Raw genomic sequence first — 10,912 nt, forward strand, 5'->3', positions numbered from 1 at the left:
ACTAGTTGCAGACATTCCGTGACTACCTTAAACATTTCAACATTCAACGCAAATTTATTTTCAGGAGATATCACATATAAACCATTGTATAAATGAGCATCACATATAATTCTTCCATCATAAAAAAAATACTAAAAGCATTTTCATTCATTGATAAAGAATATTAATGTTTTAGTAGCTCAGAAACTGAAATAAGGTTTCTAGAAAAATCAGGAATAAAATAAACTCAATCGAGTATCAAATATTTATTTCCAAATCGGAATCGAACTACTCCTAAAGCTTTAGCCGTGACGGACTCTCCGTTCCCCACTCTAAGCTGTAGTTCATCTCCATTCTGTTCCTTCCAAGAATCAAACACCTGTAAAGATGTACAAACATGATTAGTTGTCCCCGAATCACTTATCCAGGACGAGAATGAATCTCCAGCATAAAATGCCTCTAATACATGTATTTTTGTAAACGAGACAATACCTCCACAAGACTCAGGGTACAAGTCTACTACTTCGTCATCATCATCAGAGATGTAGATGACCGAAGGCTCTCCCACTGCGAGAACATTCTCCACAGGTTGTGTTATAGGAGAGTAATAACGAGGTGGGATTACTGCTCCATCAAAGTGCAATCTATAAAGGCACACATCCTTTATTAAACATCACGCCAGGCTATAAGTTCACCTTGGAACTTTTCCATGACATATCTCGGGCCGATACCACGAAAATATTATTTGAAGCCAGTATCTCTCCACCTGAGTAACCTCATCTATCTCAGCGCCAAAGTAGCCGATCAGATTCAATCTATAAGTCATCGACTTCATGTGGTCAATTGCACACTCTCAATTCTTCATTTTATCAACCATAATTTGTTTCAATAAGGAATAGTTTGAAGCCATGCTGAAATTAATAAAATACAAGTATATGAATAATTATTCGAAAATAAAAAAACATTCCTCAATATAGTTTAGGAAATAAAAAAATGATGCAATAAGCATGGGGAAAAATACAAATCTCTAAAAAGACCCAGTTTTTATGTTCCATGGTAATTCATCAATAGTCACAGTCCGTTTCACTAAGGTGATGTTGTTGGAATTGATCTAGGGTTTAAGAAAAAGTTTAACGCTTCGGTAAGCGGCAAAATTTTAAAAATTTTCTTTTAACTAGTAAAACGATTTTACTAACCTAGACAAAGAGCAAGCACATGTAAATAAAAACTAATATGAGCATTAAAGTTTACTAACCTTTTTAGAAGTTTGAACGTTGAGAAGCTTTTGGAAAGTTACAACGTTCGTCTCCCCCTTCGCAGTACGTCTCTCTTCCTTCCTCGTCAACTCGAGCAACCACGAAAGTTTCTATCACTAAATCACTCGAGAGAAAAATGAATTAGTGTGTGGGCACTTTTAAACACTATGACTTAAGAACAATCTTAAAGTCAAAGAGCTAAAACACTAGGTCAAATGAGGACCTACGTGCCAAAACCAAAAACGAAATTGACTAGAGAGAGAGAGAGAAAGGAGTCGGCCAATGTTCTAGAGAGAGAGTCTCTCAAATCTCTAAAACTTGGATGAATGAAATGTGAAGAATGAGGCTCCTATTTATAGGAGAGGTCTCACCTGCAATAAGGTAGTTTCCTCTTCTATAGAATATCACATATTCATGAGCAAATATTGCCTCCTTCCCACTTATGTCACACAGTCAAGGCAGCCTTCTAGAAGGCTTGGATTTGTTTCCTTTTTTGTTCCTTGCCTTGCCTTTGACTCACTTGGCCGAATTCCTTTATGCATGCATGGGAAATTTGTTTCCTCTTTTTCTTTTGGAAAATATCTTGATACATTTAAGCACAAAATATTCTCTCTTTTCTCTTGGGTAGTAGGCGCCCATATGCTCTCTAGAAGGGGCTTCTAGAAGTTCCTTCATTTGTTCATGACAACATGAAAAATGCCCATTAAGAATTTTCAATAAAATTCTTATGAAATGAAATTAATCCACAAGTCCCAATAAATCTAATTTTGGCCGAGTGATGCATGTCAAAAAATTTATTGACATTCATTTCATCCTATGTCTCAAAAGACAAAAATACCATTTTGACAATTTTCGTAAAACTTGTCTCGTTTTTGTTTTGACTTAGCTTCTAGTTTAACTATTCCTACTCGATGTGATTTGTGACAGTGACCTCATGGATCCAAATGAACAAAGCTTGAGCTAATTACTTGGACTCAAAAGTTCACAAACTTTTTCCAAGTTTAGCTTAATGTCAACTGACTCCACTAAAGAGTTCACACTGAAAATCTCTCGGTTCAAATGAATTTATTTTCTACTCAAGAATTCAACCAAATTATGATGAGCGGATCCATTGAATATTTTAACTATGTATACCCTTCATGAATATCATCAGCTAGTCGGGATTTACGAAATTACAATTTTACCCTTCTAGCTGTTATTTCCTCAACTCCTTTGTCGCTTGTGAATAAGTTAAAAACAATGTATTGACGAGGAGCTAACAAGTCACATTGTTTCATCCAAAAGAGTCAAGACTCAATTTGGGCACTGGCCAGTTCATTTATTCACACTCCAAGGAATAAAGCATGAGGTGATATACATTGCATTTCAGCAATCTTGTACATGAATTCCATATCTATGAGAACTTCACAAAGTTACTCATGACATTCTAATAACTTAGTACTTCACCAATAGGCCCTGTTCAAAATCACATAGTGAGTCCGAACTATGACTTTCTCAAATGAGAATACGTAAGCTGTGAAATGGCTGTCTCATTTCAGGATTAAGGTAAGCACGATGCAATTCATACGTAGTGACTTCGAGACATAAGAGGTTAAATGGTTTGTTCTTATTTTGTCTCTAGAAGTGCACTGGTCAATTCAGTACGTTCGGAAGATACCTAGAAGAACTATAGAGTCTCCAACTCTCAATGCCCCATAACCAGACATCATAGATTCTCCTAACAATCGTACTGAGGTCAATAGTCATTTGACCCTTAGATTGCGAATATATCGTTTTAAGCAAACTACGAAGAGTTTGTTCATGCAAATCTACATTTGTCTCTTCGTAAGTTGTTAAGTTTGTTTATGGACTAAAGACTAATGTTTTATCATAAAGCTTCAAACAGACAAGGAAGAATGAATGAACGTCTCAACTTTTTATTAATGAATAAGCAATTACAAACAAGAGTCTTCGTGAGACTTTATTACATCAAATGTACAAAATAAAGACTACAACTCTTCTTGTGGGCACCATTGACAACAAACTCCCACTTTACTCAAAGAAGATGTGTGTAGTCCTTCATGCCTAATCCCTCTCGATGTTGGTCGAAGACCTTGTTCGCTAGGGCCTTGGTGAATGGATCTGCTAGGTTGTCCACCGTTGAGATCTTCTTCACTTCCACGTCTCCGACCTGCACGATCTAGAGCGCTTATGGTTTCGAGGTTCCTTCGAGTTAGCGACAGCCCCACTATTATCACAATAAAGGGTCATGGGCTCGTCGACGTATGGAACAACTTCCAAATACTTAAGGAATTTTCAAAATACAGTCTCTTAGGATGCTTCACAAGCAGCCACATATTCTGCTTCCATTGTGGAGTCAGCAATGCAAGATTGCTTAATACTTCTACACACAACAGCTCCACCATTAAGGATGAACACAGATCCCGAAGTGGATTTCCTAGAATCCTTATCCGCTTGAAAATCGGAGTCGGTATATCCCGTCATAGTCAGGTCAGTACCTGAGTATGTAAGCATCAAGTTCCTAGTTCTTCGAAGATATTTAAGAACATGCTTAACAACAATCCAGTGCTCATGTCCAGGGTTGGATTGGAAACGGCTAACTACACCAACGGCGAAACATATATCAATAGTGCAAAGCATAGCATACATGAGGCTTTCTACGGCAAAGGGGTAAGGAATTTTCTTCATGTCTTCAATCTCTTGTGCAGTCTTGGGAGACTGGTCCTTAGAGAGTGAGACTCCATGCCTAAAGGGTGTTTGGCCCTTCTTGGAGTCTTGCATCGAGAAGCGATCCATCACCTTATCAATATAAGATGCTTGAGAGAGCGACAGGGTCCGGTTTTTTCGATCTCGAAAGATTTGGATCCCCAGAATGTACGCGGCTTCTCCCAGATCCTTCATATCGAATTGCTTTGCCAGCCAGACCTTAACCTCAGATAATTTACCCACATCGTTACCTATGAGTAATATATCATCGACATATAATACTAGAAACACAACTTTGCCTTCGTGTATTAACTTGTAAACACAAGGCTCGTCTATTGACTGTTCAAAGCCGAAGCTTTTCACAGTTTCATCGAATCTAATAGTCCATGACCTAGATGCTTGTTTGAGTCCATAAATGGACTTAAGTAACTCACAAACCTTGGTCTCTTGACCTTTTTCCACGAAACCGTCTGGTTGAGCCATGTAAATGCGCTCGTCAAGATTGCCATTCAGGAAGGCTGTCTTGACATCCATTTGCCAGATCTCATAGTCGAGAGCTGCAACTATGGATAGGAGTATGCGGATGGATTTAAGCATCGCGACTGGCGAGAAGGTTTCTTCATAGTCAATCCCTTCTTGTTGGGTATAACCCTGCGCCACAAGTCGTGCTTTGAACGTCTCGACGTTCCCATCCGGACCCTTTTTCATCTTGTAATATCCACTTACACCCTACGGGTTTAATCCCTTTAGGAAGGTCTACAAGTTTCCAGACTTTGTTGACATACATCGAGTGCATTTCAACTTTCATGGCGCCAAGCCAAAGGTTTGATTCAGAACAAGCCATTGCTTTGCTATAGGAAACAGGGTCATCCATGTCAGAGACGGTTACGAGAGAGTCTCCATAGGACATGTACCTGTCAGGCTTTTGAGTAGCCCTCTCACTACGTCGAAGTACTACTTAACGAGATTTTGAAGAGTTAGGTTGTGTTTCAGTTGGGGTAAGAACAGTTCTTACAGATGAGGTAGAAGCTTCCTCACCCAACTTTTCTTCAAGCACAATTTTGCTTCTAGGTTTCACGTCTTTCATAAAGTCCTCCTCAAGGAAACGAGCATTCGTGCTAACGAAAGTCTTATCGTCCTCGGGACTATAGAAAATGAAACCTTTGGTTTTCTTTGGATATCCCACAAACAGGCACAATTCTGACCTACTAGCCAACTTGCTAGTCTTTTGACTCAGCACGTGTGCGGGGCAACCCCAAATTTTGATGCGGCCAAGATTTACTTTACGGCTAGTCCATCGTTCATAAGGAGTACCAGGAACCGTTTTGGACGGAACTTGGTTCAGAATGTAAGCGACTGTTTTGAGGGAATATCCCCAAAAGGAAAGAGGGAGTGATGAGTAACTCATCATTGATCTATCCATCTCCATAAGAGTTCAGTTTCTTATCTTTGACACTCCGTTTTGTTGAGGTGTGCCAGGTGCGGTAAGCTGAGAAGCGATACCTTCTTCTTTAAGAAATTCATCAAACTCTCCAGACATATACTCACCACCTCGATCGGATCGAAGGGTTTTGATCACTTTGCCAGTTTGCTTTTCCACTAAAGCCCTAAAGACCTTAAATACGTTAAAGGTCTCGGATTTGTGTTTGAGCAAATAGACAAAACCATATCGCGAGTAATCATCGGTGAAGGTAACGAAGTATTCGTATCCTCCACATGCCTGTTGGCTGAGCGGACCACATACATCAGAATGTACTAGTTCCAGCAACTTAGTGGCTCTTCGACCCTTATCGGAGAAAGGTCGCTTAGTCATTTTTCCTTCTATGCAGGATTCGCAAGTAGGTAGTGAACCTATTGCAGAGGCTTGGAGTGGACCGTCCCTCACAAGTCTCTTAATCCTATCTAGGCTGATATGACCAAGTCTTAAGTGCCATAGATATCTTGATTTTGTTAGATCGGAGGATTCAGAAAGTTTGATCCTCTTTGGCTCCCTAATAATATCGTTATCTATTTCGGTGTCTAAAAGAGAAGGCTGAGTGAGATAAATGTAAAAAAGACCATTCTTCATACATGCATCAGTGACAAAAGAATTTGAAAAAGAAATACGAATTCCATTCTTTATAAACTTTAAATAATAATATTGCTCGAAAAGTTGAGCAACAGATATTAGGTTTTTCCCAAAGGAAGGAACATAATAAACATTATTCAAATTTAAAGTGCGATCTTCAAAAGATAGCGTCACGGATCCCACAGCCTTCGCAGACACCACGCTCCCATCACCCCACTTGAAGCAGAAGTCGCCATCCTCTAAGCTTTTGCTTTTCCTAAAACCAGTTTAGGAGCAGCAAATATGGTTAGTAGCAGCGGAGTCAATAATCCACGATGATACATTATCAGGCACTAAACAAGCTTCCGTAATAAGTACAATACATTTTACTTTGGTTTTAGGTAGGCAGGACAGTTCCTACGCCAGTGACCAGGCTCATTGCAGTGGTGGCACTTGTCGTTAGAGTTGTCCACCTTCGGAACCTTTGGCGCCTTCTTCTTCATTTGAACCTTAGGTTGGTTCTTCTTCTCGGCCTTGCGAGGTCTCTTCTTAGATCCAGAGGTGGAGGCAGTAGCATGTACCTCTCCTTGAGCCCTCTTTTTCATAGTGAGTCCTTCAGCGGTTTGAAGTTCCTTCATAAGCTCGGTAACAGTGTACCCTAGCTTGTTCATGGAGTAATTCAGCTTGAAGGTATCAAAAGACTCGGGGAGAGTTTCCAAGATCATGTCTATTTTAGTCTTCCCATCAATCTCAGATCCAAGGATCTCCATTTCGTTTAGATAGCTAATGATCAGCATCATATGATCTCTAACGGGAGTCCGAGCCTTCATGCGACAGTTCATAAACTGTCGGACCGCTTGTTGCCTAGCTTGACGTCCTTGCCCTACAAACATCTCATGGAGATTGTAGAGCATATCGATGGCAGTCTCGAAGTCACGATGTTGTTGTTGCAACACATTGTTCATAGATGCTAAAATATAGCACCTCGCAATCTCATCGGATCGAAGCCAGGCCGCCAGGGCGTCTTTCTCCTCTTGTGTCGAATCTTCCTTCGTTTGAGGACAGGGGGTGGTGAGAACCCATTTGTGCTTGTCGACAGTAAGGACTATATCGAGGTTACGCTTCCAGTCGACGTAATTATCGCCTTCGAGTTTATTTGAGGAAAGAATGGTTGAGAGAGGGTTGAGAGACATTTTGCCTATAAAAGTTGAAACAAGTTTATGATTAGTCTTTGGTTTAGGATTTAAGTTTCTTTAAGACTTGATAAAATCCAAAGGTGTTATAAACCAAACGATAATTTACTCCCTCAAGAGAAGGCCGCAAAAAATCTCCATTTATAAGTAAATGACACATCATTAATGCTTAGCCAAGATGTCAATACACCAATTTTGACTAGCCACCTTTTAAATTGGTTTGATCACTCACATCCTTTCGCAGAGCCTCAAGGGAGGATTACTAGGGATTGAGCCTAAGTGTGCAACCAACCACTTAGTCCAAAAGGTCAACTTTGAATAACAATTCCCCAATGGGAGGCCTTACCTTCATCGTATCACTCTCGGACGTAGCTCATTGAGCAATGATCGAAGCAAAAACGCGTTAGAGTACTCCCATTTAAGAGAGGGTCGCAAGAGCGGCTCTTAGTCTCACGTTAATTGCTTCTTTCATTAGTGTTGGGGATCGTGGGTTACAAACAACAAGTATAACCCTCCCACTTAGTTTTTGGAGTTGGTACATCGACTCTTATAAGTTCGGAAACGGTTTTCCTAGTTATAGAGCGTAGAGCGGACAACTAGAAAAGAATCCTAGATCTTCATGTTCAGAGCAGTAATAGTGGATAAAGGCACAAGGGACATACTCGGATCTTTTCCTATTTTCTTTTTCGGAAAAGTGCATGAAGGAAGTGTGAACTTCAACTCACTCGAACACTTGAAAGTTTGAGATTACACACCTTTTTATTTTTCGACTTGCCTACAAGGAGACCTCCCACTCAAATTTTCACGACCATATAGATTTTGAACATATGTGATATAGATATAGTTTTGAAAACATTTTGAAAACTTATTTGATTTGGATGACAAAATATTTTCAAGTTTGAAAATGAAAACGACTTTTAAAAATTCAAACTAGTTTTGTAAAACTTCAATTTCAATTAAACTTTCAAAAATCAAAACATTTTAATCTTTCACATTATGTTTATAATCTTATAAAAAAACATTTTTTGCTCAAGAAAATTTTCTCATTAGAGTTCTATAACTCATAGTAGTGGGGCTGAAAATCCGGATTTCTAAAAAACTGGACTTTCGGAACAGCCACGCACCTCGTAGTAAAATTTCCATAACTGGGGGCTCCAATATCCTTTTGACCCAAAACCGGTGGAATTGGAAAGAGGATAGACAGAGCTTTAATTTGATTCAAGAATCATTAAATTTCGATTTTTGAGCAGAGAGTTATGCCACCTTTACTCCGAGTTTTACTCCAGCTCGAAGAAAAAGAAATAATTAAAGTTCGGTCTTTTTAGTGCGTAAAAAGAACCGAGTGTAACGGAACGTTTTAGGAAGTTGTTAAAGTTTTTATTTGTGTTTTATTAACATGGTAATAACATGATATAAAAGAAATAACAACAAGCATAAAACGATTCAAGTAAATAAAAGAAACTACCAAGACAATATAACTAGTCACAAAATTTACTCGAAATTTTCTCAAACTTAAAACACGATTTTTAATATAAAAAATTAAAAACTTTTAGAACTGATTCTAATGTGTTTTAATAACATCCCAAACTCATAGAAAAACAACATGATTTTTAATTTAAAGCCATGAGCAATAAATTAAAAAAAATCTAAGAAAACAATTCTAAATTGTCACAAAATTAGTAAACTTTCGAAAACGATTTTCAAGCTCATAATTTTAAATACATGTACATGCATATCTTTGACCATAGCTCTGATACCATTTATTGGAATTGATCTAGGGTTTAAAAAAAAGTTTAACGCTTCGGTAAGCGGCAGAATTTTAAAAAATTTCTTTTAACTAGTAAAACTATTTTACTAACCTAGACAAAGAGCAAGCACATGTAAATAAAAACTAATATGAGCATTAAAGATTACTAACCTTTTTAGAAGCTTGAACATTGAGAAGCTTTTGGAAAGTTGCAACGTCCGTCTCCCCCTTCGCAGCACGTCTCTCTTCCTTCCTCGGCAACTCGAGTAACCATGAAAGTTTCTATCACTAAATCACTCGAGAGAAAAAGGAATTAGTGTGTGGGCACTTTTAAACACTACGACTTAAGAACAAGTCTTAAAGTCGACGAGCTAAAACACTAGGTCAAATGAGGACCTACGTGCCAAAACCAAAAACGAAATTGACTAGAGAGAGAGAGAGAGAGGAGTCGGCCAATGTTCTAGAGAGAGAGTCTCTCAAATCTCTAAAACTTGGATGAATGAAATGTGAAGAATGAGGCTCCTATTTATAGGAGAGGTCTCACCTTCAATAAGGTAGTTTCCTCTTCTATAGAATATCACATATTCATGAGCAAATATTGCCTCCTTCCCACTTATGTCACACAGCCAAGGCAGCCTTCTAGAAGGCTTGGATTTGTTTCCTTTCTTTTTTTCCTTCCCTCGCCTTTGACTCACTTGGCCGAATTCCCTTATGCATGCATGGGAAATTTGTTTCCTCTTTTTCTTTTGGCAAGTATCTTGATACATTTATGCACAAAATATTGTCTCTTTTTTTCTTGGGTAGTAGGCGCCCATATGCTCTCTAGAAGGGGCTTCTAAAAGTTCCTTCATTTGTTCATGACAACATGAAAAATGTCCATTAAGAATTTTCAATAAAATTCTTATGAAATGAAATTAATCCACAAGGTTCAATGAATCTAATTTTGGCCGAGTGATACATGTCATCAAATGACCATGTCAAAAAATTTATTGACATTCATTTCATCCTATGTCTCAAAAGACAAAAATACCATTTTCACAATTTTCGTAAAACTTGTCTCGTTTTTGTTTTGACTTAGCTTCTAGTTTAACTATTCCTATTCGATGTGATTTGTGATAGTTACCTCATGGATCCAAATGAACAAAGCTTGAGCTAAATACTTGGACTAAAAAGTTCACAAACTTTTTCCAAGTTTAACTTAATGTCAACTGACTCCACTAAAGAGTTCACACTGAAAATCTCTCGGTTCAAATGAATTTATTTTCTACTCAAGAATTCAACCAAATTATGATGAGCAGATCCACTGAATATTATCTATGTTTACCCTTCATGAATATCATCATCTAGTCGGGATTTACGAAATTACAATTTTACCCTGCTAACTATTATTTCCTCAACTCATTTTTCGCTTGTGAATAAGTTAGAAACAATGTATTGACGAGGAGCTAACAAGTCACATTGTTTCATCCAAAAGAGTCAGGACGCAATTTGGACACTGGCCAGTTCATTTATTCACACTCCAAGGAACAAAGCATGAGGTGATATACATTGCATTTCAGCAATCTTGTACATGAATTCCATATCTATGAGAACTTCACAAAGTTACTCATGACATTCTCACAACTTAGTACTTCACCAATAGGCCCTGTTCAGAATCACATAGTGAGTCTGAACTCTGACTTTCTCAAATCAGAATACGTAAGCTGTGAAATGGCATGTCTCATTTCAGGATTAAGGTAAGCACGATGCAATTCATACGTAGTGACTTCGAGACAGAAGAGGTTATTGTTCTTATTTTATCTCTAGAAGTGCACTGGTCAATTCAGTACCTTCAGAAGATACCTAGAAGAACTATAGAGTCTCCAACTCTCAATGCCCCATAACCAGACATCATAGATTCTCCTAACAATCGTACTGAGGTCAATAGTCCTTTGACCCTTAGATTGCCAATATATCGTTTTAAGCAAACTACGAAGAGTTTGTT

The sequence above is a fragment of the Urtica dioica genome, chromosome 5, assembly GCF_054948205.1.
Source record: "Urtica dioica subsp. dioica isolate 48M chromosome 5, U.dioica_male_clone48M_v1_H2, whole genome shotgun sequence".
NCBI classification, from domain to species: domain Eukaryota; kingdom Viridiplantae; phylum Streptophyta; class Magnoliopsida; order Rosales; family Urticaceae; genus Urtica; species Urtica dioica.